At 42.1% G+C, this 27,269-nt stretch overlaps 1 protein-coding gene across 2 annotated transcripts in view; it reads right to left on the bottom strand.

The window, feature by feature from the left end:
• tmem132e (transmembrane protein 132E) overlaps nt 1-27,269 on the bottom strand; it is a 601,125-nt gene that overhangs the window by 312,542 nt on the left and 261,314 nt on the right. The window lies entirely within an intron of this gene.

The raw sequence follows: 27,269 nt of genomic DNA, 5'->3' as shown, positions 1-27,269 counted from the left end.
GATGGCTCATGGGCAGGAGTGGTTACTTCGAATGCCAGGCTTTAAATGTTTCAGAAAGGACAGAAAAGGAGGCAAAAGAGGTGGGGGCGTGGCACTGTTGATCAGAGATAATGACACAGCTGCAGAAAAGGAGGAAGTCATGGAGGGATTGTCTACTGAGTCTCTGTGGGTGAAAGTTAGGAACAGGAAGGGATCAATAACTCTACTGGGTGTTTTTTAAAGACCACCAAATAGTAACAGGGACATCGAGGAGCAGATAGGGAGACAGAATCTGGAAAGGTGTAATAATAACAGGGTTGTCGTGGTGGGAGATTTTAATTTCCTAAATATCAATTGGCACCTCCCTAGAGCAAGAGGTTGAGTTGGGGTGGACTTTGTTAGGTGTGTTCAGGAAGGTATCCTGACACAATATGTAGATAAGCCTACAAGAGGAGAGGCTGTATTTGATCTGGTATTTGGAAATGAACCTGGTCAGGTGTCAGGTCTCTCAGTGGGACAGCATTTTGGAGATAGTGATCACAATTCTATCTCTTTTACCATAGCTTTGGAGAGGGATAGGAACAGACAAGTTAGGAAAGCATTTAATTGGAGTAAGGGGAAATATGAGGCTATCAGGCAGGAAGCATAAATTGGAAACAGATGTTCTCAAGGAAATGTACGGAAGAACTGGGGCAACTGTTTAGGGGATATTTGCGTGGCAGTCTGCATAGGTATGTTCCAATGAGACAGGGAAAGGACGGTAGGGTACAGGAACCGTGGTGTACAACGGCTGTTGTAAATCTAGTCAAGAAGAAAAGAAGAGCTTACAAAAGTTTCAGAAAACTAGGTAATGATAGAGATCTAGAGGATTATAAGGCTAGCAGGAAGGAGCATAAGAATGAAAGTAGGAAAGCCAGAAGGAGCCATGAGAAGGCCTTGGCAAGCAGGATTAAGGAAAACCCCAAGGCATTCTACAAATATGTGAAGAGCAAGAGCATAATACGTGAGAGAATAGGACCAATCAACTGTGACACTGGAAAAGCGTGTATGGAACCGGAAGAGATAGCAGAGGTACTAAATGAATACTTTGCTTCAGTATTCACTACGAAAAAGGATCTTGGTGATTGTAGGGATGATTTACAGTGGATTAAAAAGCTTGAGCATGTAGATATTAAGGAAGAGGATGTGCTGGAGCTTTTGGAAAGCATTAAGTTGAATAAGTCACCGGGGCTGGACAAGATGTACCCCAGGCTACTGTGGGAGGCGAGGGAGGAGACTGCTGAGCCTCTGGCGATGACCTTTGCATCATCAAATGGTTCCGGAAGATTGGAGGATTGCAGATGTTGTTCCCTTATTCAAGAAAGGGAGTAGAGATAGCCCAGAAAATTATAGACCAGTTAATTCAGTGGTTGACAAGTTGATGGAAAAGATCCTAAGAGGCAGGATTTATGAACATTTGGAGAGGCATAAAATGATTAGAAATAGTCACCATGGCTTTGTCAAAGGCAGGTCGTGCCTTACAAGCCTGATTGAATTTTATGAGGATGTGACTAAACACATTGATGAAGGTAGAGCAGTAGATGTAATGTATATGGATTTCAGCAAGGCATTTGATAAGCTACCCCATGCAAGGCTTATTGAGAAAGTAAGGAGGTATGGGATCCACGGGGACATTGCTTTGTGGATCCAGAACTGGCTTGCCCACAGAAGGCAAAGTGTGGTTGTAGATGGGTCATATTCTGCATGGAGTCGGTGACCAGTGGTGTGCCTCAGAGATCTGTTCTGGAACCCCTACTCTTCATGATTTTTATAAATGATCTGGATGAGGAAGTGGAGGGATGGGTTAGTAAATTTGCTGATGACACAAAGGTTGGGGGTGTTGTGGATAGTGTGGAGGGCTGTCAGAGGTTGCAGTGAGACATCGCTAGGATGGAAAACTGGGGTGAAAAGTGGCAGATGGAGTTCAACCCAAATAAGTGTGAGGTGGTTCATTTTGGTAGGTCAAATATGATGGCAGAATATAGTATTAATGGTAAAACTCTTTGCAGTGTGGAGGATCAGAGGAATCTTGGGGTCCAAGTCCATAGGACACTCAAAGCTGCTGCGCAGTTTGACTCTGTGGTTAAGAAGGCATACGGTGCCTTGGCCTTCATCAATCATGGGATTGAGCTTAGGAATAAGCAGCTATATAAGACCCTGGTCAGACCCCACTTGGAGTGTTGTGCTCAGTTCTGGTCACCTCATTGCAGGAAGCATGTGGAAACCATAGAAATTTACAAGGAGGTTGCCTGAATTGGGCAGCACGCCTTATGAGAATAGGTTGAGTGAACTCGGCCTTTTCTCCTTGGGGCAACAGAGGACGAGAGGTGATCCGATAGAGTTGCATAAGATTATGAGAGGCATTGATCATGTGGATAGTCAGAGGCCTTTTCCAAGGACTGAAATGGCTAGCATGAGAGGGCACAGTTTTAAGGTGCTTGGAAGCGAGTACAGAGGAGATGTCAGGGGTAAGTTTTTTACACAGAGAGTGGTGAGTGCATGGATTGGGCTGCCGGCAATGGTGGTGGAGTCGGATACGATAGGGTCTTTTAAGAGGCTCCTGGATACGTACACGGAGCTTAGAAAAATAGAGGGCTATGGGTAACCCTACGTAATTTCTAAGGTAACGACATATTCGGCACAGCTTTGTGGGCCAAAGGCCTGTATTCTGCTGCAGGTTTTCTATGTTTCTCAATGTTGATCATCAACAGCGAAAAATTGCATACATTGAAAAATGAATAAGCAAATAAAAATATCTAGATTAAAGTCAAATGGTACCAGCACTGGAATCAATTAATTTTGAACAACAATGATCTTAACAGTAAGGTTAAGTATCAAAATGTCAGAAACTAAATAAGCACTTATGAAAAATTCGGATTATATATAGCTGCATTGCATTGTAATGGTTATAACAGTATTGTATCCTGCACTGAAGGTATTGTAAGCACAGTACAAGAAAGGCAATAGTATTATGGCTAACAGCCTTTTGACAGATTGAAGATTTTTATGGTGAGCATTTTTGGGAAAGAATGCTTGAATATAGTAGCTCTGGTTGTGCTCATCAAAGTCTAAAAACTGAGATGATATTTGGTAGAATTCTTTAAAATTATTATTTTAAGCATGTGAATTTTAAGGTCAAGACCTTGGCTAATCTCCGTTCTTAAGTTAAGCAGAATGAACAATGTTGATGGAACATATGGTTGTGAATTAGACAAAATTATTAACACATACTCAAAACTGTGCACAAAAAAGTATAAAATAGATAAGATGGATAGTTAGTCTTTTTTTCTCCAAGATAGGGGAGTCTAAAACCAGAAAGCATAGATTTAACATGAGGAGAAAAATTTAAGAGGGACTTGAGGGGCAAATTTTTCAGAGGATGGTGATTATAAGGAATGAGTTGCCAAAGCAAGCTGTAACGGCAGGTACAATTACAATATTTAAAAGACATTTAGACAATTACATGGAAAGAATAAAGATCACATTGTCAGTGGTGAGGACCAAGAAAGTATGGTCAAGGGAGGCCGAAGAGCGCGTACAGGACTGCTTCAGTCGGTAGACTGGACAATGTTCAGTGATGCATCATCGAGTCTGAGTGAATTCGCCACAGTTGTCACCAACTCAGTCAAGACCTGTGTGGATGAGTGTGTGTCACCTAGAATGTGGATGAACCAGAAGACTTGTGGTCTGCTGAGGGCTAGATCTCTGGCATTCAAGACCGATGCTCCAGAAGTATACAGGAAGTCCAGGTACGATCTACAGAAGGCTATTTTAAGGGGGAGAAAACAATTCTAATTGAGGTTAGAGACTGAATAGGATGCACGACATTTGTACCAGGCACTGAGTAGACTATTCAATGTTGCTTAGAGTAATAGGATGAAAACAGGCCCTTTGACCCAACTGCTTCATACTGACTACAGCATGCTTCCTGCTAGTATCAAGCCCTTCCCCTCCATGTACCTATCCAACTGCCTCTCAAATATTATGATTGTACCCGCTTTGATCAATTCATCTGGCAGGTCATTCCAGGTACTCTCTATCCACTGTGTAAAGAAGTTACCCCTCAGGTCCCTTATAAACCTCTCCCTCTTACCATGTATCTGTGCCCTCTACTTTCGGACTCCCCAAACCTGAGAAGGACTATGACCATCCACCTTATTCATATCCTTCATGATCTTATAAGCTTCAATGAGGTCACCTCATAGTCTATTGTGCTCCGGGGAATAAAGATCCAGCGAGGCCAACCTCTCCCTATAACTTAAGCCCTCTCATCCAGGCTGCATCCTCATAAATCTCTTCTGTACCCTCTCCAGGTTGATCATAGTTTTTCTACAACGCAGTAAACAAGACAATACACAGAACTCCATGAACTCGCATAACAACTTGTGTAACTGCAACATTATGTTCTTATTCCTAAATTCAGTGCCCTGATTGATGAATGTTAAACACTGCCTTCATCACCCTGTCTACTTGCATGGCCATTTTCAGCAAACCTTGCATTTGTACTTCCAGGTCCTTCTGTTCCACACTTGTCAGTGCCCTGCCATTCATAGTGCAGGTATTACCCTGGTTTGAATAACCAGAAAATATCACCCCACACACTCTTAAGTTAAAAACCATTGATCACTCCTCAGCCCATCAACCCAACTATAATTCATTACAAACTGCTTCACTATCAACAAGACCCCTTGAGTCAATATTATCAGCCTAAAGAAATGTTTTGTTTTACTAGAAAACCAGAGCTTTCATCTCCTTTATTTCCACAAATAGTTTAATTTTAATTTTTGAATTTCACAGTTGAAGTGCGAATGTCTTTTCATTGTTCTTTATAGATTATGTGTTTTGCTTACCTGTATATTTCAGTGTCAGGATGTAGAGACTCACAGTAGAGCTACTAGGACTTGATATTTCAATCCCTATGGTAAGTCGGCACTCTCGATGTTGGCAGTGGGCTTGGAGTCGTGACAAGGAAGGTAGGTACATCATTGGGGTCATCAGGTGGGTACACTACTTCTTTGACATTTCATTGATAAGCCCACGACATCTCCAGAGGGCTCAACAGTGCTACCTGGCGTCCCAGATACACCCCCCTCAGTTCCATACCCTCCTGTCTTCATCTTGCAGCCCAGTTGTTGTCTTTCCTTTTAATCCAAATCCAATTGCTGCTTTCTTCTGCTGCATTTGACAAGGACTTGATCGCTTGTTGGAGGGAGTGACCTCTCACCCCCATCTTCTTCAATAGACTGGTCATAGGTAGCAACGAATCCCCTGCATCCTACTTCTACAGAGAAAATCTTGGTCTTCCAGCCATTCTGGGCAGCTTCAGTTGCCAGTTCAGAGTACTTGGTCTTTTCCGTCTCATAAGCTTCTTCAACACCATCTTCCCACGGTACTGTCAATTCCACAACATATGCCAGCTTGGCTGTTGTGGACCACAGGACCATGTCTGGCCGGAGTGTTGTAGCCACAAAGTCTGGGGGAAACGCAAGCTTTTTTTCCAAGTCCACGTCCATTTTCCAATCCCGAGCAACCTGCAGAATGCTTACATCTTTTGATGTTATATGGTGCTCTGGAATTTGGCCTGCTGGTACAAATCGTGTGATACGGACATTTCCTGCCGATATTTGTGGGAGAGCAATTGTGGTGATTTGCCTCTGTTCCAAGATTGATGTCAGCTGTCTGAGAACTTGGTTATGCCGCCAAATGTACCGCCCCTGGATGAGGCTCATGGTGCATCCTGTTAAAATGTGCCTTGGTGATGCAGGTGCATGACAAAGAAAGCAAGCGGAGTCTTCTCCCCACCACTGGTTCAGGTTCTGGGGTGTGGGTAGGAGGTCATAAGTGGCTCTGATGACAAAACTTAGCCGAGATCCCTCCATCTCCCAGATGTCACGCCAGCTAAGTTTCCTCTTTTCCAAGCTCTCCCAATGAGTCTATTGGCCCTGTTTGGCCATTGAGATGGCCCTGGCGTGTTGCTCTGCCTCCTCCTGTCTTCTCACCTTTTCCACCATGAGCCGTCTCTTCTGCACTGATGTTGCCTTGTGCCATTGAGGAGCTTGAATTATTCAGCACAGAAACAGGCCCATAGGACAACATGTCCATGCTGACCAAGACTTCTGTCTGAGCTAGCCACATTTGCCTGCATGTGGCCCATATCCTTCTAGGCTTTTTCTCAGAATCTGATTTAATATCACCAGCATAAGTTATGAAATTTGTTGTTTTGAGGCAGCAGTACAATGCAATATATAATAAATAAAACTATAAATTATAATAAGTACTTATATATAAAAAAGTAAATTAAATAAGTAGTGCAAAGAGAGAAGAAAAAATGCATTGCCCATTCAGAAATCTGAAGGCAGAGAGAAAGAGGCTGTTCCAGAAATGTTGAGTATGTGTTTTCAGGCTTCTTGTACCTCTTCCTCGATGGTAGCAATGAGAATAAGGCACGTTCTAGGTGATGGGGGTCCTTTTGATGGATTCTGCCTTTTTGAAGCACTGCATTTTGAAGGTGTCCTGAATGCTGGAGAAGCTAGTACCCATGATGGACTGGTAGAGTTTACAACTTTCTGCAGCTTTTTCTGATCCTGTGCAGTTGCTCCTCCATACCAGATGGTGGTACAACCAGTTAGAATGCTCTCCACGGTACATCTCTAGAAATCTGCAAGTGTCTGGTGATATATCAAGTCTCCTCAAACTCCTAGTGAGATATAGCAGCTGTTGTGCCTTCTTTGTAATTGTATAAATATGTTGGGCCCATGATAGATCATCAGCGATGTTGACACCAGGAACTTAAAGCTGCTCACCCTTTCCACTTCTGATTCCCCGATGATGACTCATGTGTGTTCCCCCGACTTCCCCTTCTTGAAGTCCACAATAAATTCCTTGGCCTTGCTGACGTTGAGTGCAAGGTTGTCGTGCAAGATCACTCAACCACTGATCTAAGTCGCTCCTCTATGCCTACTCTTCACCATCTGAAATTCTGTCAAAATAGTTGTGTCATCAGCAAATTTAAAGATGGCATTTGTGATGGCACTCACAACTGTAGAGATAAGCAACCCTCGTTGAAGTGTGCCAGTGTTGATAATCAGTGAAGAGGAGATGTTATTTCTGATCCATTCAGACTGTGGTTTTATTGAGGAGGTCAAGGATCCAGATACAGAGTGAGCTACAGAAGCTTAAGTTTTGGAGCTTGTTGATTAGAACTAATGGTATCATTGTTTTGGACGCTGAGCAGTATTCAATAAACAGCAGCCTGACGTAGGTATTGCTATTGTCCTGGTGATCCAAGGTGACGGGACAGGCATTTGAGATTGCATCCACTGGAGATATATTGTGGTGATAGGCAAATTATAGGGGGTACAGGTCCTTGCTTAGGTAGAAATTGATTCTAGCTAGGACAAACCTCTCAAAATACTTCATCACAGTAGATGTGAGTGCCACCCGTTGATAACTGTTAAGGCAGCTCACCCTTCTCATCTTAGGCACTGGTATGATTGTCAATTTTTTGGGTTGAGACCCTTCATCTGCACTGAAAGATAGAGGGGAGACAGTCTACATAAAAAGCTAAGGGGAAGAGCTGGAGCAAGAGATAGCAGGTAATAGGTGGATCCAAATGAGGAAGAATTGCGGGCATGAGGGATGAGTGAAATGTGGAAATAGTGACAGCGGCTGGGAGGCTGGATGAAACAAGGGCTGCAGATAATGGAAACTGATAGTGAAGGATGCTTAGAATCAAATAAGGCAGGTAGGGAGGGCAGATGGAACCACTGGTGTGCCACCAATATAAAGAGGAGTGCGAATGGGGCGAGTTCACTTGAAGTCAATAACAATCTCCTTTGTCTTGTTGACATTGAGGAAGAGGTTATTTGCCTGGCACCAGGTTTTGAGCTCTTCCACTTCCTCTCTGTAGGCCATCTCATCATTGTTGATGAGCCCCACGGCTGTCGTGTTATCAGCGAACTTGACAATGTGATTACTCAAATGTTTAGCCATGTAATCATGTATAACAGGAGTCCCCAACCTTTTTTGCGCTGCGGACCGGTCGACCTGGGGGGGGGGGGGGGGGGTTGCCAATGGATGAGAGTAGCAGTCAAAAGATACATTGTGTTTACCCCGAGAAAGACCACAATGACCATGAAGCCTTGCGCGGGCACCAGTGCGCATGCGTGTACCTGTCCATATTATTCTCTGCAAATCGTTTCTGGCGATTCTGTTCGCGGGGGGGGGGGGGGGCTGTTAATCACGACTGGAGGATTGGTAATAAGGGGCTAGTACACTCAATTTCGTTTCTAAAAGGATTTATCTAACAAATTGAATATTAAACACACACCGCATATTTTCCTCGCATGAATATAGTGATAAGTCAATTATCGAGGAGGACGGTGAGCTTGAAGTAAGTGTTGAAAGAACTTCCAGTAGGAGTGGTAGAGGCAGGTTCGATATTATTTAAAGAAAAATTGGATAGGTATATGGATAGGAAAGGAATGGAGGGTTATGGGCTGAGTGCAGGTCAGTGGGACTAGGTGAGAGTAGCTTTCGGTACGGACTAGAAGGGCCGAGATCGCCTATTTCCGTGCTGTAATTGTTATATAGTTATATAAGTCACTTATCAGTCAATATATCATAACATTTTAAGTAATGTTTGGATATTAAACACACAGCACATATTTTCCCCATATGAACATATAAAATCATTGCAACACACCAATATCGCTGAATCAGTGGGAGCCCTGGGCTTGTTTTCCTGCAACAAGACGGTCCTATCGAGCGGTGATGGGAGACAGTGATACTCGAAGGGGGTTCCTTATGTCCAGTCTATTCCGCAATTTAGTTTTCGTTGCGTTCATTGCAGAGATATGATGGAAATGGAAGCAACGTTTTCAGTGCTTTCGTGGCTATCTCAGGATATTTAGCCTTGACTTTGATCCAGAATACCGGCAGAGATGTTATGTCAAACATACTTTTCAGCCCGCCGTCATTTGCAAGCTCGAGGAGTTGATCTTCTTCCTGCGCTGACATGGATGACGCGCTTTAAATGAGCTTGTGTGTGTTCAAACTCAACAGTGGGCGTGACAGAGAATGAGGAAAGGTGCAACTGACTCCTATCGCTAAATCATATCGTTTCCTCGCGGCCCGGTACCAGTCCGCGGCCCGGTGGTTGGGGACCGCTGATGTATAAGCAGAGTGCACTGCAGTGGGCTCAGCACACAGCCCCAGGGGGCGACAGTGTTGAGGATGATAGGGAGGGAGGAGGGCTTGTGTATCCTGACTATCTGAGGCTTGTTGATTAGGAAATACAACATCCACTTGCACAGTGTTGTATTTAGACCAAGAAGTAAGAGTTTGTTTACGAAGGTCTGTAGGACAATAGTGTTAAATACTGAAATGAAATCTAGAAACCACATTTGACATAAGTTTCCTTGTTTTCGAGGTGTGTGAGGCCCAAGTGCATCTGTCATAGAGTGGCTCTATTGGTAAGCATATTGATGAGTGTCCAGTGTGGCAGGAATGAAGTTTTTGATGTGTGCCATTACTAGCTGTTCAAAGCACTCAGTTCCCCCAGGTGGTAGTCATTTACTTCTAAAGGCATAGAATTCTTTGATATAAGGATGATGGTGATTGATTTGAAGCATGTTGGGACAGCATCGTTGCTGAGTGAAGTGTTGAAGATGTCAGTGAACTGACGTGCATGGGATGTTGTCTGGCCTGGCAGCCTTGCTGGGGTTGACTCGCTGCAGAGTCCTTCTCGCGTCTGTTGCTCAACTGGCTGAGGGTAGCCTTCATGGCTAGTATTGTATTGCATGCCACGATGCATGCATAGTTGTTTGGGGAATCAGTTAGGGGGACGTCACTGGGAGAGTAAGCATTGTTTTTCTTTGCCTTGTCAGTAATGCCCTTGATGCCCAGCCACCTAAGCTGGGGACTGTTATCAGACAGGAGCTCCTGAATTTTTTGTGCACAGGCAGTCCTTGCCCTCTTGATGCCTAAGATGAAGTTTCTCCTGGCTGCTCTGAAAGCTGTTCTGCCCCCAGGCTTTTAGTAGGGAGCGCAGCTCTGACTTCATCTAAGGCTCCTGGTTGGGCCATGCGATGACTGTTCTTGAGGTACTGATATCGTTGACACACTTACTGATGTAGATGCTACACTCACAACATGCTGGAAGAACTCAGCAGGTCCGGCAGCATCCGTGGAAAAGATCGGTCAACGTTTCGGGCCGGAGCCCTTCGTCAGGACTGTACAGGGAGGGAGCAGAGGCCCTATAAAGAAGGTGGGGGAAGGGTGGGAAGGAAAAGGCTGGTAGGTTCCAGGTGAAAAACCAGTAAGGGGAAAGATAAAGGGGTGGGGGAGGGGGGGAGGGGAGGGAGGGGAGGCAAGGAGGTGATAGGCAGGAAAGGAGAAGAAAGAATAGGGGAAAACACAATGGCAGTAGAAGGAGGCAGAACCATGACGGAGGTGATAGGCAGCTGGGGGAGGGGGCAGAGTGAAACTGGGATGAGGGAAGGGAGGGGGAGGGAATTACCGGAAGCTGGAGAATTCTATGTTCATACCAAGGGGCTGGAGACTACCTAGATGGTATATGAGGTGTTGCTCCTCCAACCTGAGTTTAGCCTCATCATAGCAGTAGAGGAGGCCATGCATGTACATATCTGAATGGAAGTGGGAAGCAGAGTTGAAGTGGGTGGCTACTGGGAGATCCTGTCTGTTTTGGCAGACGGAGCGGAGGTGCTCGACAAAGCGGTCCCCCAATCTGCGTCGGGTTTCACCGATGGGAGAGGAGGCCGCACCGGATGCAATGGATGACCCCAACAGACTCACAAGTGAAGTGCTGCCTCACTTGGAAGGACTGTTTGGGGCCCTGAATGGTGGCAAGAGAGGAGGCGTAGGGACAGGTGTAGGACTTGACCGGTCCGAAACGTCGACCGATCTTTTCCACGGATGCTGCCCAACCTGCTGAGTTCCTCCAGCATGTTGTGAGTGTTGCTTTGACCCCAGCATCTGCAGATTATTTTGTGTTTACTGATGTAGATGCTGACATATGATGTATATCCTTTGAAGTTTGTGTCTTCTCCGTTTGTGACGGCCTCCTTGAGCTTCTGCCAGTTAAACCATTCAAAACAGTCCTGAATCACCCCACATACAGATAGTGTCATTAAGCCAAACAGTGATGATCCCCTTGACTGGTTTCTCCATTTTCAGCAGTGGTCAGTATGCTGGGATCAACTTTACGGAGATGTGGTCAGAGAGATCACGATGAGGTAGATGTGAGGTTTAGCAAATTTGAGGATGACACCAAAAAATACAGTGAGATTTAGCCAAAGGAGAAATTATTAAGAGTAAGGACTAATTCCGCTAGATGGAGGAGAGTGGTGGTAGAGGGGAACTGGTTAAGTCTGGAATCCAAAAAGAAGCCGAGAGTTTTGAGACCTTCCTGGTGGGGGATGGAGGTATATAGGGACATGACATCCATGGTGAAGATAAAGCGATGGGGGCCAGGGAAATTAAAAATAATTGAAAAAATTCAGAGCGTGAGAAGTGTCACAAACATAGGTGGGAAGGGATTGAACAGGGGGGAATAAAACAGTGTCGAGGTACGCAGAAATGAGTTTGGTGGGGTAGGAGCAAGCTGAGACAATGGGTCTACCTGGACAGGCAAACTTGTGAATCTCCTTGCCTGTTCCCCATCTTCCTCCGGGCTCCCCTCCCCCTTTCTTTCTCCCGAGGCCTCCTGTCCCATGATCCTCCCCCTTCTCCAGCTCTGTATCCCTTCTGCCAATCAACTTTCCAGCTCTTAGCTTCATCTCTCCCCCTCCTGTCTTCTCCTACCATTCCGGATCTCCCCCTCCCCCTCCCACTTTCAAATCTCTTACTATCTCTTCTTTCAGTTAGTCCTGACAAAGGGTCTCAGCCCGAAACGTCGACTGTACTTCTTCCAATAGATGCTGCCTGGCCTGCTGCGTTCCACCAGCATTTTGTGCGTGTTTCAAAATATTGCATGCAGTTCCGATCACCACATTATAGGAGACTATGGAACGTGTGCAGACACACACAAAAAGCTGGAGAAACTCGCTCAAGTCCCTGCTGAAAGGTCTCAGCCCAAAACGCCGAATGTTCTCTTTTCCATAGATGCTACCTGGCCTGCTGAGTTCCTCTAGCATTTTGGTTGTGCTGCTTGAATTTCCAGCATCTGCAGACTTTCTCTTGTTTGTGATTGGAACGTGTGCAGAAGTAGTTTACCAGGACACTACTTGGATTAGAAGGCATGCGCTCTAAGGAAAGGTTGGACAAACTTCGGTTGTTCTCCCTCGAGTGTCAAAGGCTGAAGGGAAACCTGATTGGATTTTTTTTTCGCAAACACGAGGAATTCTGCAGATGCTGGAAATTCAAGCAACACACATCAAAGTTGCTGGTGAACACAGCAGGCCAGGCAGCATCTCTAGGAAGAGGTACAGTCGACGTTTCGGGCCGAGACCCTTTGATGTTTCGGGACAAAGGGTCTCGGCCCGAAACGTCGACTGTATCTCTTCCTAGAGATGCTGCCTGGATTTTTTTTTTTATTATTATGAGAGGCATAGACAGAGTAGGCAGTCAGAGTCTTTATGCCGGGATAGAAATGTCAAACACTGGAGGACATACTTTTAAGAATGGAGGGGGAAATTTTTAAGGCAACGTGAGAGGAAAGCAGAGAGTGGTAGAAGCCTAGAATAGGTTATCAGGGTAGATAGTGGAATCAAGCAGTTTGATGGAGTTTGAGAGGGTTCAGATAGATACATGAACATGAAGCAATGGGGAAATACACAGGAGGACATGAACATAAATTGGCATCATTCAGTACAATATAGTGGGGTGAATGGCCTGTCTAACGCTGTACTATTCTACGTTGCCTGCTGATTATCTCTAATAGTCCTTGCCTTTTGAAATACAAATAGATTCTATCTTTCAGAATCTGCTACAGTGACTTTCTCACCATTGATGTTAGGCCCATTGGTTTGCTGTTCTCTGTCTTGTCTCTGCAGTCTTTCTCAAATAAGGAACAACATTATCCAGCCTCCCAGTACCTCATCCATGGCTTAACAGAGATACAAAGCTCTCTTCCAGGTCCCCAGCAATTTCTTCCCTTGCTTCCTATAATGTCCTGGGATATACTTGGTCAGGGCCCAAGGGATTTATCCACCTCTAAGTACTTCAAGATCATTAAACTAATTTTAAATTAGACTAAGGTCTACCTAATCCAGAAAAATGCCATGAAGTAGGGAACTTTGTTAGGGCAGCAAGACAAATTTTTACCTTCTGGATTGAATCAAAAGCAAATGCCCAGTTTAAAATGGAAAATATAACAGTCGTGAAAGGGAAGGACATTAATTGATTCCTGGCTACACCCCAATAATTAATCTAAATTGAAGAATTAACTTGGATAAAAGTGAACCCAGAGAGACCTAATACAATGGATAATGCCCTCATTTGCGCATTTGATTAACATGAGCACTCAAAAGACACATGTGGTTTTAACAGGTATCAGAAAGGACTGAATGCTTCAATAGAAGTGACAAGTTCATCAACTTCTTGCTCCTTAACTCAAAGCATTTTTGCAGGCTTCAACTGAACAGCTTATGCGTGGAAAGAAAAACACTGATTTACCACTTCAGAAGCTACTTTCATTTATAGACCATCCGACACTGCAATTGACCCTGCGACCAACAATATTACACCAACCAAAGGCAAAGTCACAAGAGGAAAAGGCTATTTTTGCAATGGCCAGGCACGGACAACAAACCTTACAAGAGAAAGCTGGTCTAAATACAAGCCTAGGACCATGTCTAAAAATTGGGTTACAACATTCCTAAACTACAAATAACCCAGCAACCGTAATGAATCCTACATTGGTTCATTATTGTCACATGTTTTAAGAGATCATAAAATTTTTCTGTTTTGTATGCCACCCAGACAGATCATGCCATACCTAATCACATTGGTATTAAAAAAAACAGAATGTAGATATAGTGTTACAGTTACAGTGTAAGTGCAGTGCACATAGACATAAAAGATGAAAGAACAACATTGAGATAGATTGGGAGATCAAGAGTTCATCTTTGAGTGTATGAACAGTGGAATAGATGTCCTTCACTAAGGTGGTATGTGTTTTCAAGCTACTTACCCTAACCCTAACTCCATTAACTTGGGGTCCACAGACCCCTCTGTTAATGGTAAGGCTCATTAGCATACAAGAAGTTGGGAACCCCTGCAATAAATAGTTCCCTTTTCCCTAAGAAAATCGAGGTGAGAAGACTGCAATTAGCGGGGTACTGTCTACGCCACCCCGAGCTACCTGCCAGCCTAGTCATCACATGGGAACCAAAGCATGGGAGGATGAACCCTGGACGCCCTCCAAAGACTATGGTCAACACGCTCCTAGAAGACAGCGGCACGGCTAATGTAGATGAACTGAACACACTAATGAGGGAGAGGGAGAAGTGGAGAGTCCGCCATCGTGCCCAACACTGGCCCCCCTAGGCCTGAGTCAACATAGTAGTAGTAATAATCTTATACACAATCATATATGTAGCTGTAAATCCTTCTTAAATATCACTGATATTGAATTGACCCATGCAGTTGGAATTGTTACCAAACAATTTGTAGTCCGACCACAAATCTAAGGTTCATTCCCTTAAAACGAATGACACCTAATAACGTACATTTTCTTTTAATTTACTTACTTTTGAGGATCAGAGCATCACTGAAAAAGCCAGCTTTTATTGTCTGTCTTTGAGGTGATACTGACAACCCCTAGGAATGACAAAATCTCAATAATATTTCTGTCTTTTCTGGTTTTGATGGTGACCTCAAAATTCTCTATACCTAGCTACAACCTGTTTTTATCCACTCATACACAGAAGAAAAGTACTTCCTTTTGAAAAGAGTTTGAAAATTGAATCAAAACCTAAAACATTGTCCAAAGGTTTTGCTCATGGTGGCAATTAAAATGTCAACCTGACTGCATATAGAAGGCAGCATTTTATCCACAGTTACCTAGAATGTTTCACCTCATGTGATAGCTTTGTGTATATATATATATATATCTATATCTATATATCCCTTTGCAGGTATTATTTGTCAAGTAGGGCTGGCTTTCATTACCTACATTAAGATGAGCATACTGTAGGTATAAAACAAGTCTAATTTAGCAAAGACCTTTCTGCTGCTAATTTAACATACAAATCTTGAGATATGGGCTGAAGATATTATCAAATCTTATCTCTGCATAATCACTAGAAGAAATACCTAACCACTCAGATGCCTTGCCAATATCCTTTACTACCCATTTAGAATTTATGGTGTTGGTCTCAGTTTACAATAGGTTGGTGGGCTGTTCTTAGGATGCCTACATATTAATTCTGAAACACACCTTCCTTGTTTCAAGCTTAATGTCTAAATAATCATAATATATTTATTCTCAAGGAGCAATGCCTCAAAAAGGCATCGAGGATGGCCATCACACAAGCCATGTTTTCTTCTCATTGCAACCATCAGGGCGAATGACACACATTTAACAATTCAGGAATAGCTTCTTCCCCTCTGCTATTAGATTTCTGAATGGACATTGAACCCACGAAGACTACCTCACTACTTTTTTACTTTTTTATTGCTAGTTTTGCACTACTTATTTAAGTTACATATACATATATAAGAGATAAAGAGCAGGATCTATTAAGGAATGGAATTCTTGAGCTGAGTTTTGCAAACTGAAACCATAGATATCAATGGGGGACAAATTATATCACATAAGGTTAAAGGGCAGATTATTGCAAAGCAGGGGTAGGGAGAGGTTAAGGTCGAAAACAAGGAAAACAATGTTAAAATCAACTATGTTTACCAGGAGCAAATATATAGTACACCAGTGAGCATCAGAGCAGTGGGAGAATAGAATTCAGTGCAAGCTGCAAAAAAAACAGTAGAGTTTTCAATGAACAAGAAAGGCCAGGCAATTAATTAATGTGATTAGCCAGAAGTAACAAAGTAACAACAGATGAGGATGTCAACAGCAGGTAAACTGAGTCAGAGGCGGGGTCAGTATTATTATTATGATGTAGATACTGTTAGTGATGGTATAGAATGTCATCCAAAACTGACCTCTGTGTCATGCAGGACATTAAGGAACTGCAGCAAATGATAGTCATAATCATAGTCATACTTTATTGATGTAAAAGTAGAAACAATAGATAGAGGAAATATTCACTTACAATAGTTTCTGTGCCAATATTAGATTAGATTAGATTATGAGGACACTCAGTCCTCGTTTTATTGTCATTTAGAAATGCATGCATTAAAAAATGATACAATGTTCCTCCAGTATGATAGAAACACAAGACAGGCCAAGACTAAAACTAACAAAAACCACATAATTATAACATATAGTTACAACAGTGCAAAGCAATTCCGTAATTTGATAAAAGCAGACCATGGGCACGGGAAAAAAAAGTCTCAAAGTCCCGATAGCCCATCATCTCATGCAGATGGTAGAAAGGAGAAAATTCTCCCTGCCATAAGCTTCCAGCGCCGCAAACTTGCCGATGCAACATCCTGGAAGCACCCGACCACAGTCTGACTCTGAGTCCGTCCGAAAACGTTGAGTCTTCGACCATCCCTCCGACACTGAGTACCGAACACCACCTCTGCCGAGCGCTTCGACCTCAGCCCCGGCCGTCAAGCAACAGGCAAAGCCGAGGATTCGGGCCTTCCCCTCCTGTGTTTTTGGATCATACAGTAGCGGCGGCAGCGAAACAGGCATTTCAGAAGTTTCACCAGATGTTCCTCCGTGCTCTCACATCTGCCTCCATCAAATCAGAATTGTGCACAGCATCCTACTTGACAGATTACAGACATCATTCACCAGAGACGCCACGCGCCCTGCGTCACGCCGCCATCTTCTCCTCCCACCGAATTGCAATATTGCAATCCCATCAGTCCTATTCTCCCTATTTTTAGTTCCCTGTATCCCTGAGGATTATTATTTCGCTGTCACATGACGATCAAATACCTTGTGATTATTTCACCACTCCTACACAAAGGTTACCTCTCTCTACAGATACAGCCTGATCTGATGATTATACCCAGCATTTTCTGAATTTGTTTTAGATTTCCAGCAGTGTGCTTAGTTTTATTTTCATGGGTAAGTATAAATAACTGGAGGAATGGACATAAGATGCATTTCAGGTTTCCCTGTTGTGATTGGATAAGAAACCTCTTATTTACCATTTCCCAGGTACAAAATAAACCAATCAAAATGATAAAATGTTAAAACTAAAAGTGCGTAATATAAATGCATGGAATATTTCTAAAACAAAAAGTTGGACAGATTGATAGTACAAATGGAGATTAATGGGTCTGACTTTAAAGGCATTATAGATGCATGGTTGGATGGTGTCCAAGATTGAGAACTAAATGTTTCAAGGTATTTGAGTTTCAAAGTAACAGACAAGAGTGATTGTGCTGATGGCTTGACGGCAGAGGGAAGGTTAGATTTGATAATGAAGGATAACATAAAGACAGATGAAAAATTATCTTAGCTACAAAAGTAATTGCATTAGTTAGATGAGATATAAAAGATTAATTTATATAAAAACTCTACTTAGAGACTGATAGCAAGAGAAATCAAGAAACCTGCATATAACAAAGCCAATGCAACAATCATGGAGGATTATGATCTTTAAATAGAATGATCAATTACTATGGGTAAGAGTAAGAACAGTTTAAAGAACATGTTCAAGGTGATTATTTAGATCAAAAATATAAAATCACCAAAATAAAACCTGATAAGGTACTGGTTAATGAGACTAGATCGATTAGTAACCCCAGAATAAAATATCATCTTGAGTTATTTTAAGCTAGAGTAATGTAAAATCTGAAACCTAAGTCCTGACAAAAGGTCTCAGTCTGAAACGTCCTCTGTGCTTCTTCCTATGGATGCTGCCTGGCCTGCTGTGTTCCACCAGCATTTTGTGCGTGTTCCTTAATCAATTACTATTTTTATCATAAGAACATAAGAAACAGAAGCTTAAGTATAGATGTGGCCCGTTGAAGCAATGCAAGTTCAGAGGAACGGAGTAGGAGATCCAACAGTGGATTCATGGGTGCAGTAGCAGAAGATGGCAATGTAAGCCAGAGTTACCTACAGGTCCAAAGGAAGAAGTCAGAACTTCCTAAACTGCAGGGAAGGGACATGTAAATTCCACAGCAACATACTAGGCCATGTGCTGACTACAAAATATATTGCATAAAATGTTAATTTTTTGAAAACCATGATGCAATTTTATCTTATTGTGTACACAAGTTATGTGATATATATTTAACAAATTAATTTGATTATGTTATCTGGGCACATTATCAGCAATTAATTGATACCCTATATCATAATAAATAGATAACCCAAACGAGAAACAAAAGAAACTCCACAGGAAGACAGATCCACTGTGCAAACTAAACAACTTGAGGGTACTATTAAGTGGACTTTAGCCAAAAGGGTACCAAAAAGATTGAGAGAAATTTAGAACAAGCAAAGAATTAACCAGAAGCATTCATTCTTCATCTCACATTATTTGTCCTTCTATTCTCATTTTATTCTTCCTGACTTTGGTCTCCCAAAAACCTTAATGCAAAGTCAATGATTAAATTATCCCCCAAACAGGCACATTAGTACAAAATGGTTTCCAGTCATTGACCTAGATTATACCATCAGCACCTCCAAAATCTGCAAACTGTACAGCAAGGGGCAAAAGCAAAAGATGCATTGGAACATTACCACCTATAAATTCCCTATGTTATATTCCTGATTTGGAAATATTTCATTATTCTTTTCCCAACACCATAATTTACGTATATTTACACGTAATGTATGTATATATCTTCCAATCACGTGAATGTTAAGACTGTTCTTTCCTTTAAGCTGAATATATATTTTTCTGAATTCTATTCCACATTATTCTAAGCATTTCTATTATTGTTCTAAATCATTATTTGATAATATTGCTGCCTATTCACTGCCAAGATTTATTCTCAAAAATCAGGTTTTGCCCTATCTATTAATCTGGTTTTCATCATATATATGCTCTTTTCATTATCTTAAGGCAAATAACACTATGGTTTATATGGCATAAACTTTACTTCCACTTTCATTTCTCTGATCTGCTCCAATTCTTTCCAAACATAAAATCTTCCTCAATGGGCTTCTTAAATTAAAAAGATAAAGTGTTGGAAATATTTATTAGGTCAGGAAATATCTATAGAGAGAGAAGCAGAGACAATGTTTCAGGTTGAGGAATTTTCATCACAACCAGGAAATCAAATATGTTTTACAACGCAGGGAAGAGGCAGGAGTGTAGAAAGGTAATGTCTGAGATAGAGTGGAAACCAAGTGAGGCACTGGCTGAGAGTTTGACAGAGTTGTGTTATTCAGAGCTGATCTCTCTGAAGGTCATGTGAGAATAAAGATGGATGAGTGCAGAGAGAATACAAAACAATGCTGGAACGGTGAGACACAAACCACTGCAGTTGGAAATTAAAGTGAATGCTCGGAATATCCAACAAACCAGGCAGCATTAATGGTGAGAACAAAACTGAGTTAATGTTACAGACTGATAATGTTACTTTAGAACTGGATAATTGTTATAAAACATGGAAAAGCTTATTATTGAAAACTCTTGAACTCAGTGTTCAGTTTTGGAGCTCTAATGTGCCTAACTGGAAGATGGAACAGTGTAAGAGGTGTTAGAGGGAGAGTAAATGGATAACTAAAGCAACAAGCAACTGAATCTCTGAACTGATACATTCTGTAAAATTGTCAACCAATCTTTAGCAACACACACAAAATGCTGGAGGAACTCAGCAGGCCAAGCAGCATCTATGGAAAAAGGTGCAGTCAATATTTCAGGACGACATCCTTTGGCAGCATCTCTTTTCCATAGATGCTGCCTGGACTGCTGAGTTCCTCCAGCATCTTGTGTGCTTGGATTTCTAGCATCTGCAGATTTTCTCTGGTTTGCAACCAATCTTTATTTGGTTTCTTTGATTTCTTCAACGAAGAGAGTATGTTGTGAAAACTAAGAGCAACACACTAGCACAGCAGCTAGCACTTCTCTCTCACTGACGCAGGCAACCAAATTTATCCTGATCGTAGGAACTATCTGTACAAAACTTGTATATTCTCCTTGTGGTTTCCATGCATCTCCAATTTCCCTTCACATTCCAAAGACAATACAAGTGTCCTCCGCTTTCCGAATGTTCTCCTTACGACATTTCGCTTTTACGAAAGACCTACATTAGTACCTGTTTTCGTTAACTGAAAGAGGATTTTCACTTTTACGAAAAAAGACGCTCACTTTAAACTTGTGTTTACCCCAAGAAAGACTATCATGACCATGAAGCCTTGCGTGGGCAGGTGTGTGCGTATGCATGACGTGAGTGTACATGTGAATCCGTGACGTGCACATGCGTGTATGTGCCGATTTTTTTCGACAAATCGATTTTGGCTCAAACTTCCTGATTCTGGTAAGTGAATACTACACTGTACATACATTTTTTCTACTTTATATAGCTGTGTATTTATCATATCATTCCTGCTTTCACTATATGTTAGTGTTATTTTACGTTTTATGTGCTATTTGGCTTGATTTGGTAGGTTATTTTTTGGGTCTGGGAACGCTCAAAAAATTTTCCCATATAAATTCATGGTAATTGCTTCTTCGCTTTATGCCATTTCGGCTTACGAACAGTTTCATAGGAATGCTCTACATTCGGATAGCGGGGGAAACCTGTATCCTCTTATAGGTTAATGGTGAAAGAGTCAAAGGGGAGTTGATGAGCATGTGAGAAGTGAAAAATGCAGGTCTATGAGGAAATGAGGAAAGGTGGAATGAGATTTATGGAGGCTGGCATGGATCTGTTCAATGCTGTATGAAGTAAATTAGAATTCAGTGCACTAACTGAGGAAGTATAAAGGAATAGTAGGTGTAGATACTTTAACAATGTTTATGAGACATTTAGATAGGCAGATGAACAGGGAGGGAATGGACGGATACAAACCATGTGCAGGCAAATGGGATTAGTTACATTGGCATCAGGGTCAGTGCCAACATGGAGGACTAAAGCCCCTGTTCCTCTGGACTATTCTTTGTTCAATTAATAACTGCTTCATCTGGAAGATCTCTGGATTAGGATAGAGGGAAAAAGATAAAACAACAGTTGTTCCATCTCTAGCAGTTTCATAGGATGTTTCAGTTTGAGAGGAAAGTTGCTGTCGATGGAAAAGATGAACAACTGAGTAATGGAAGGAACTGGTCCTTCACAAGGGGAAGGGAATGGAGCATGTGTCAGGAAATGGCATCATACTGAAGGTGATGGAACCCATGATGAATGGTCCACTGAAAGTGGAAATTGAGATTGAGGATGAGAACAAAGGAGATTGCTATCCTTGCTGTGGATAGTAGGAGAAGGATGAGATAAAAGAGAAATGGAATAGATATAGTGAAATATAGTGAAGAGGAAACAACAACAAAGAGACAAAGAAGATATTTCGGAGTTCTGAGGTGGAAAGTTCCGTCATTAAAAGGGATATGATGGAGTTGGGGAGAACTGGAAGAGGTATAGTCATGTGGCTTTGCCATTTACCCATTCTTTGAGATGAAGATAGGATTAAAACAAGGACAGTTCCATTTATCCCAAGAAGACAGAGGCAAAACATGCACATTTGCAGGGTTCCATAAGCACATATCTGATTAAGAGGAACTGAGAAAATTTAAATAGAATGCTTAGTGTTTCAATGGATTCAGCTGTGAAAAAGGATGGTGGTTGAGGGAGACTGGTTAGGTTTCTGTTCAAGGAAGAATTAACTGAAGGGCCTGAAGCTATCCTGGTGTAAAATGGGAGACTGGAAATCCATGGTGAAACTGAGCCAAATAGAACCAGGAAACTGGAAAATCATATTGTATTGCAGGGCATAGAGATTTTGCAGATGTAAAAGGGAAAATAATAGCACAGACACAGGCCCTTTGGCCCCTCCAGTCGGTGCTGAACTATTAATTCTGCCTAGTTGCCTAGTTCCATTTGCCTGCACCTGGAATATAGCCCCCCATACCCCTCCCATCCATGTATCTACATCTAATTTTCTCTTAGACGTTGAAATCAAACCTACATCCATCACTTCCACTGGCAGCTCATTCCACACTCTCACCAAACTTTGAGTGAAAAATTTCTCCCTCATGTTCCCTTTAACACCTAGGAATAAAGTCCTAACCTATTAAGCCTTTTCCTATAACTCAAATCTTCGAGTAATGGCAACATCCTTGTTAACTTTCTCTGCATTCCTTTAACCTTATTGATATCTCTCCTGTAGATAGGTGAAAAGAACTGGACAAAATACTCCAAATTAAGCCTCACCAACATCTTATACAACTTCAACATGACATCCCAACTCCTGTACTCAATACTGATTTATGAAGGCCAATAAGCCGAAAGTTCTCTTTATGACCCTACCTGTGACGCCACTTTCGAGGAATTATGGATCTGTATTCCCAGATCTCTCTACCACACTTTTCAGTTCCTACCGCTCATAATGTAAGACCTACTCTGGTTTGTCCTCCTAAAGTGCAACACCTCACATTTGTCTGTATTACATTCCATCTGCCATTTTTCCAGCTTGTCCAGATACCACTGCAAGCTTTCATAGCCTTCCTTGTTGTCCACTACACCCCCAATCTTGGTGTCATCTGCAGATTGGATGATCCAGTTCACCAAATTATCATCCAGATCGTTGATATAGATAACAAAAACAATGGATCTAGCCCCAGTCCCCGCAGTGCACCACTAGTCACAGGCCTCCAGTCAGACAGAGAATCATCTACCACTCTCTGGCTCCTTCCACAAAGCTAAATTCCAATCCAATTTACTACCTCATCCTGAATACTAAGCAAATGAACCTTCATGACCAGCCTTCTATGCAGGATCTTGTGAAAGGCCTTGCTAAAATCTACGTAGACAATATCCATACCTTGCCATAATCGATTTTCATGTGAACTTCCTCAAAAAACTCTATAAGATTGGTTAGATACAACCTACCACACACAAATCCATGTTGACTATCCCTTATCATTTCCTATCTGTCTAAATACTTATATATCTGGTCCCTTAGAATATCTTCCAACAACTTAACCACAACTGACATCTGTCTCACCAGCGTACAATTTTCTGGCTTACTTTAGACAACAGAACAACATTAACATTCACTTCTCCTGATCTCATCCATTGCTACGGACATTTTAAATATCTCTGCTAGGGCCCATGAAACTTCTACACTAGTCTTCCACAAGGTCCAAAGGAACAACTTGTCAGGCACTGGGGATTTATCCACCCTAATTTGACTCAAGATAGCAAACATCTCCTCCTCTGTAACCTCCATATGATCTATGACCTCACTACTGCTTTGTTTCACTTTTATAGATTTTATGTCCATCTCCCGAGTAAATATCGGTGCGAAAAATCAATTTACAATCTCCTACGTCTCCTTCAACTCCAAGCATAGATGATCTCTCTGATCATGAAGAGGCCTAATTTTGTCACTTCCTATCCTTTTACTATTAATATATCTGTAGAAGCCTTCTCCTTCACCTTGTCTGCTAGAGCAACCTCATGCCATCTTTAAGCACTCCTGATTTCCTTCTTAAGCGTTTTCTTTTTCTTGCATTACTGCTCAAGCACTTCATGTGCTCCTTGCTGACTATACCTGCTATGCAACCCTTCTTCTTAACCAGAGCCTCAATATCTCTTGAAAACCAAGAAAGGCTGTTATCCTTGCCTTTTATTCTGAAAAGAACACGCAGACTTTGTACTCTCAAAATTCCACTTTTAAAGGCCTGTCTCCATCCACACTTGCCAGATCGTTTCTGATACCATCAAAATTGGCCTTTCTCCAACTTAGAATCTCAACCCAGACCTATCTTACTCCATAACTACCTTGAAATTAATGGCATTATGATCACAAGATGCAAAGTGTTCCCCTGTACAAATTTCTGACACCTGCCCTGTCTCATTCTCTAATAGGAGATCTAGTATCACACTCTCTCTAGTTCAGGGGTTCCAAACTTTTTTTATGCCATGGACCAATACCATTTCGCAAGGAGTCTGTGGATCCTACGATGAGAACTCCTCCTCTTGTTTGAACCTCTAAGTATTGATTAAGCAAACGTTCCTGAACACATTTGACAAACTCTATTTCATCCAGCCCTTTTACAGTGTGAAAGTCCCAGTCAATATGTGGAAAGTTAAAATCATCTACCATCACAACATCATGTTTCTTGCAACAATCTGTGATCCCTCTACAAATTTGATTCTATAAATCAGGGATCCCCAACCTTTTCTGCACTGCAGGCCGGTTTCATATTGACAATATACTTGCGGACCGGCCGACCCGGGGTGGGGTGTAGGGTTGCCAACGGACAAGAGTAGCAGTCAAATACGTTTACCCTGAGAGACTACAATGACCATGAAGCCTTGCGCGGGCACCAGTGCGCATGCATGTACGTGCCGATTTTTTCTACAAATCATTTTTGGCGATTCTGTTCAGGAGGGGGTGTTAATCACGACCGGAATATAAGTGATAAGTAGCTAATACACTCAATTTCGTTTCTAAAAGGGTTTATCTAACGAATTTAATATTAAACACATAGCGCATATTTTCCTCGCATGAATATAGTGATAAGTCAATTATCGAGGAGGACAGGGGAGCTTGAAGTAAGTATTGAATGAACTTCCAGTAGAAGTGGTAGAGGCAGGTTTGATATTATCATTTCAAGTTAAACTGGACAGCTATATGGACAGGAAAGGAATGGAGGGTTATGGGCTGAGTGCAGTCGGTGGGACTAGGTGACAGTAGCGTTCGGCACGGACTAGAAGGACTGAGATGGCCTGTTTCTGTGCTGTAATTGTTATATGGTCATATAAGTCAATAGCATCATAATATTTTAAGTAATGTTTGGATATTAAACAGACAGCACATATTTTCCCCGTATGAACATATAAAATCATTGCACACACCAATATCGCTGAATTAGTGGGAGCCCTAGGCTTTTTTCCCTGCAACAAGACGGTCCTATCGAGGGGTGACGGGAGACAGCGATACTCGAAGGGGGTTCCTTATGTCCAGTCTATTCCGCAATTTAGTTTTCGTTGCATTCATCGCAGAGATATGTTGGAAATGGAAGCAACGTTTTCAGTGCTTTCCTGGCTACCTCAGGATATCTAGCCTTGACCTTGATCCAGAATGCCGGCAGAGATGTTATGTCAAACATACTTTTCAGCCCGCAGTCATTTGCAAGCTCGAGGAGTTGATCTCCTTCCCGCGCTGACACGGATGACGCGCAGGTAATGACCTCGCATGCGTTCAAGCTCAACAGTGGGCATGACAAGCAATGAGGAAAGGTGCAGCTGACTCCTATCGCCAAATCATATCGTTTCCTCGCAGCCCGGTAGCGCATGCTTTGCGGCCCGGTGGTTGGGGACCGCTGCTATAAATCACACTGACTATTGGGTGGCCCATAACATAATCTCGTTAACATGGTCATTCCTTTCTTATTCCTCAGTTCTATCCATATAGCGTTAGTAGACAGGCTCTCCAGTCTGCCAGTCTGAGCACTACCACGACATATTCCCTGACTAGAAATGCCAGCCCACCCCTAAAGCCCTCCCTCTCTATCATATCTACAACAACAGAATCTTGGTACATTGAGCTGCCAGTCCTGTCCCTCCTGCAACCAAGTCATGGCTACAATCTCATAATTCCATGTGCTGATCCATGCTCTAAGCTCATCTGCCTTTCCTAAAATACCTCTTGTACTTAAATACACACAACTCAGAAGATTAGTCCCGCAATGCTCAGCCTTTTGATTTCTGACTTTGTATGTAAGCTTAATGCCATATTTCCCCTCAACTACTCCACTATCTGCTTTGGCGCTCCAGTTCCATCCACCTAGAACTCTAGTTTAAACACCATCGTGTAGCACCAGCAAACCTTCCCACAAGGATAGTACTTCCACCCCCCCAGTTCAGATGGAATCCCATCTACAGATCCCACATACCCTGGAGGAGAGCCCAATGATCCAAAAATTTGAAGCCTTCCTTCTTGCACCATCTCCTTAGTCATGTATTAAAATGTATTACAGTACCTTCCTATTTCCGGCCTCAGCAGATGTCACAGGTAGGAATCCTAAGATCATTACCCTGGAGGTCCTACTCTTTTAGAATCCAGTTCCCTGAACTCACTTTGCAGGACCTGTCACCCTTCCTACCCATGTCTTTGGTACTGATGTGAACAACAATCTGAGCTTGTGCATTACTCTGGGGCAAGAGTCCATTTTACACAATACACATACACAAGCTCAATTGCCAATGAAAAATGCCCAGTTGTCTATATAGAGTGGAATTACATGATCTGGAAATGGACATAACCTCATTCTATACATGGAATCCATTTTTGATCATTGAAGTGGCTCTTTGTGCCTTCAAAGAAGTAGGATGAGGGGTCATCTAAAGTCAATTAAATGATTACTTTTTGAAAGATTAAACAGTATGATTTAAGTCAGAAGACAACATTACTAAGGTGTTTACCAGAAACTTAATAAGAAACTTATAAGTAACTGGTCTAACCTGATAGAGTTGAAAATTGAAAGCTGCACCTGTCTAAAGTTCTTATATTCTTATAAGAGATTATATTTATTTGTGTACATTTGAACAGACAGTGAAATGTGTAATTTGCTTCAAAGGTGAACAGTTTGAATATGTGCTGAAAATGTCACCAGCACCAACATGGCATGCCCACAATTTACTAACCCTAATCTGTACATTTTGAAATATGGGAGAAATCACATGCAGTCATGGACAGAATGAAAGAATGTACAAATCCCTCACAGACTGCAGCAGGAATTGAAACCCGATCTCTGACTGCTGAGTTGTAATAGCGTTATACTAACTGCTATGCTACTTTACTTGATACAAAGAGTACAGGTGGTTTTAAATGGTTGGGTAAAGGAAATAGAGGGATATAATGAGGAAGATTTGGAGGATGCTGGAGTGAAGGTTAGGTACAGCAATGCCTATGTGGCTGAACTGGTCTTATTCTATGCTGTCAAATCTATGTATTTCCATATAATCAGAAGTACTTCCATTTGTTTGCATCCTGCTGTCATAAAAAATCTTGTGACTATGGTATCACT

This window comes from Mobula birostris, chromosome 25, assembly GCF_030028105.1.
Source record: "Mobula birostris isolate sMobBir1 chromosome 25, sMobBir1.hap1, whole genome shotgun sequence".
Taxonomy (NCBI): Eukaryota; Metazoa; Chordata; class Chondrichthyes; order Myliobatiformes; family Myliobatidae; genus Mobula; species Mobula birostris.
Note: the sequence above shows the minus strand (reverse complement) of the source record. Positions and strands in the feature narration are given on the sequence as shown.